The sequence below is a fragment of the Quercus robur genome, chromosome 8 (assembly GCF_932294415.1).
Source record: "Quercus robur chromosome 8, dhQueRobu3.1, whole genome shotgun sequence".
Classification (NCBI taxonomy): Eukaryota; Viridiplantae; Streptophyta; class Magnoliopsida; order Fagales; family Fagaceae; genus Quercus; species Quercus robur.
The window spans coordinates 317,854-321,972 of NC_065541.1; the positions used below are offsets into that span (position 1 = coordinate 317,854).

General features: G+C 39.9%; 1 pseudogene; it reads right to left on the minus strand.

The window, feature by feature from the left end:
• Positions 1 to 417: 417 nt before the first annotated feature.
• On the minus strand, positions 418 to 3,770 carry LOC126694010 (cell division cycle protein 48 homolog; annotated as a pseudogene).
• Between the last annotated feature and the right edge of the window lie 349 nt (positions 3,771 to 4,119).

Here is a 4,119-nt window from a genome sequence, read left to right on the forward strand (position 1 = left end):
GGAGCCTAATTTCGTTTGATCCGGTTCAACGACCCGAATAATATTGTGTGGTTTTTAATAGGAGATTTACTGAGGTTTAGTCCATGGAGTGGAGCCGAAGCGCTCATGGACAAACCTCTTGGGGGTTCGGGGGCAACGCCCCCAGGAAAAAAAAAAATTTTGGCCCATTTAGCCCATTGTGGAACCAACTTTGGTGATTAGGGTTTTTATAGGGTTGTTGCTGTGTTTTTGTGTGAGAGAAAAAATTGTAACCGCACCTTGTATTTCTTTTTCCCTGATAATAGCGAAATCTCTGCAACTCCTTAATTGGATGTAAGCAAATTGCCGAAACACGTAAATATTGTCTTGTGCATTTGATTGCTTTCTTTGGTGTGTGTTTTCTCTATTTTTTTTGTTTCTCACAGGTTGGGATTTAGGTTAAATTCCCTTCACTCCCTCCTTTTGTGACACATTGGCAAAGCAAACTCTATCAGAGGGCCCAGGAGGTGGTGTGGAGGACAACGAACTTTTCAACTGATGAAGCTGGATACGCAAATCAGCCATATTGCCCATCAGTGTATCCAAGAGCTGACCATGTGCAGCCTGAGCGGTCAGTAAAGACTGCAACATGTCTCCTTGAGTTGCTTGAATGTCAAGCACTTGCTGTGGAATGGCATGAACAGATGTGGAGGAACTCGAAGTAGCAGGAGGTGCATCATCAACAACAGGATCTCCATAGGAAGCAGACCCAAAGCCCCTGGATTGCTGCAATGTTTGAGCAAAAGCTTGATACTCGCGGATGTCAGCATCACTCACACTCCTTCTGGCAAACTTCAATGACTCCTCAAAGTGAGCTTCCTTGATCTCAGCCATTTCATCTGCGGGATCCTTTGCCATAGTGCCGCTTTCCCTCTCAATATCGTTTTGAATGTCCTCTCTAATGGCATATTTGCAAGCCCGCTGGCATATTTCTGTGATATCTGCCCCACTAAAGCCTCCTGTAAGCTTGGCAAGAGCTGTAAGGTCAACATCTTTTGACACAGGTGATTTCCTAAGACAAGATTTGAAAATCTGAAGCCGTGAAGCCTTATCCGGCAGAGGGATATTGATCAATTGATCAAGACGACCAGGTCTTAGAAGTGCTGGATCAATTATATCAGGCCTATTAGTAGCTCCAATGACAAAAATAGTTTTCTTGGATGATAACCCATCCATTTCGGTTAAAAGCTGGTTCAAAACTCTATCAGCAGCACCACCAGCATCTCCAACTCCACTTCCTCTCTGAATAGCAATGGAGTCAAGTTCATCAAAAAACAAGACACAAGGTGCTGACTGGCGAGCCTTGTCGAAAACATCCCTAACATTGGCCTCACTCTCTCCAAACCACATTGTGAGCAACTCAGGACCCTTGATGCTAATGAAGTTAGCCTGACATTCATTGGCAATAGCAAAAGGGTTTTTCCACAACCAGGAGGACCATAGAAGAGAACTCCTCTAGATGGTGACATTCCAAACTTCTCAAACTTTTCGGGATGCTCCACTGGATATTGAACTGTCTCTTGAAGCTCTGTCTTGACACTCTCGAGTCCACCAATGTCTTCCCAGCTAACATTAGGCACTTCCACAAACGTTTCACGCAAAGCAGAGGCAGTGCTAGTTGCAAGAGCAGCACTAAAGTGATCATTGGTGATAGGAGCGGCCCAACATAATTTGGGGCTTAAGGCGAAAAATTTATGCGGGACCTTTAATATGTAAATATTAATTAAACAAAATTATTTAATACTAATTAAATTAAGGTTAATTTGATACATTAAATACATAAATAATACCAACTAGACTAATGTTAATTTCATATAGAGAATTGAAAATCATAGTTGAATTATAAATATTAATAAAAATAAATAAAAATATATTGCTATTGAAAAATATACTTTATTTTGGATATAAGACTATGTATAGTTAAATAAAGTTGTAATCTAATTTTTAATTTTATATTTTGATTTTAAGAGAGAGAGAGATATATATATATATATTATTTGGTGTATGGTTTTGTAGGATATTAGTTTACAAAAATCAAAGTCTCAAACTATTGGGGGAGATTAATCTATAATTGATGATTTAACACATTTGCAACATCTTTTTGAAATATTTTAGGGTTTCAATTGAGTTAAGGTTGTCTCGTACTTTGAGAGTCTTAATAAAAATGAAAATGAAAAATAACTAATGAATGTTTATATCATATTTTTTTTGTGATTAATAACATGACAATTTGTAAACTAATAATAAAATTTGTACATCACTAATAAGAAAAAGTACAACCTTTAAAAAATATATAATTTTATAAAAATTTGGGCTTTTAACTATAAAAAATTGGGCATTTTTTCTCAAGAAAAATTTTATTTTTTAGTGGGGCCTTATGCGTAGGCCTAACTTGCCTAGGCCTTGAGCCGGCCTTGGGTGACAGCCATGGAATTGAGAACCTCAACATCGATGGTTTCATCTTCCATGTCAATCACATCCATTTTTTCTCTAATACATTGTAGTGCAGCTTCAGTAGAAAGAGCCGCAAGATCCGCACCCACATGTCCATGAGTTTCCTTGGCCACTCTTTCCAAGTTCACATCTTCAGAGAGCTTCATCTTCCTGGTATGGATATGAAGAACCTCAAGACGCCCAAATTCATCCGGAACACCAATATCAATCTCTTTATCGAACCTCCCAAACCTTCTTAATGCGGGGTCTATACTATTAGGCCTATTGGTGGCTCCAATAACAATAACACGTGCCCGGGAATTCACACCATCCATCAATGTCAAAAGCTGTGAAACAATCCTCCTCTCTACCTCTTCACCAGTCTTGTCACTCTTGGGAGCAATAGAGTCAATCTCATCAATAAATATAATCGATGGAGCATTCTCCTCTGCTTCAGCAAAAGCTTTCCTCAAATTACTCTCGCTCTCACCAGCCAACTTGCTCATAATCTCCGGTCCATTAATACAGAAAAAGAAAGCCCCAGTTTCATTAGCAATAGCCTTTGCTATGAGTGTCTTGCCAGTACCAGGAGGCCCATATAGCAAAATTCCATTGGGAGGCTTCACTCCAATAGTTTCAAAAAGCTGTGGATGCCTTAAAGGCAATTCCACCAATTCGCGAATATGACCAAGTTGCTTCCTAACACCACCAATATCATCATAACCAATCTCATCCAATCTTTCCTCATCTTCTCTCCTCAAAGCCTCTCCTTCACAGTAAACTTCAGTCTCAGGTGCAACAATGCAATACTCAGCAGGATCAGTCTCCATAACCTTAAACTCTACACTCCTCGTCCCACCCCTCACAACAAAAAGATCACCTTTCCTCACCGGCCTAAACGAATCCATAAAATAAGGCTTCAAGTAGGCATCAAAGATACTCCCAGTAAGGCCTTCAATGGTGTCATCAATAGGCAGAACGTGAACTCTATTGCCGTAATTAATACCATGACATTGATGAATGGAAACCACATCACCAAGCCTGACTCTAAGGTTAGAACGCACCACCTTGTTCATGAAAACCTTGGAACTGTCACAAGCAGCGTCATCAAGAACAACGCAAACCGTGTCCCGTCTCTTCTTCCCCTTGATCAAGACAGTATCACCATGAAAGAAGTTGAGGGTGTGCATGGTATCAGGGTGCAGTAAGATCACAGAGTTGTCGTCGTGGTTAATGGGTTCCTCCACGACCAACCTATTGGGAGCCTTCTTCTTCTTGTCGTTGAGGGTATCCATGGATGTTGATGCTTGCTCTGCCATGCTATGGACTAAATAGAAACAAAAGCAAACAATAGAACAAAAGCAAAGCAATAGAATATAGAGTGAAGTGTGGGGTATTTATAAGAAAAGTTTTGGGGTTTAACCTTAACCTTTGTTGAAAACCGAATTCTGTGAGGATTAGGAAACGTGAGAGTCACGGTTGGTGGTGGTATTCATATCAAGTTTCGGACTTTAACATTGTTCACCGAGTTCTGTAGGAATTCGGAGTTGTACTCGCGTGTAAAAGCAGAGTGTCTCGCCTCTGGGCCGTTGTTCACTTGGACTTAGAAAAGCCTCACCATTTTTATTTATTTTTTGACTTTTTTAAATTTTAAATAATCCTAGTTTA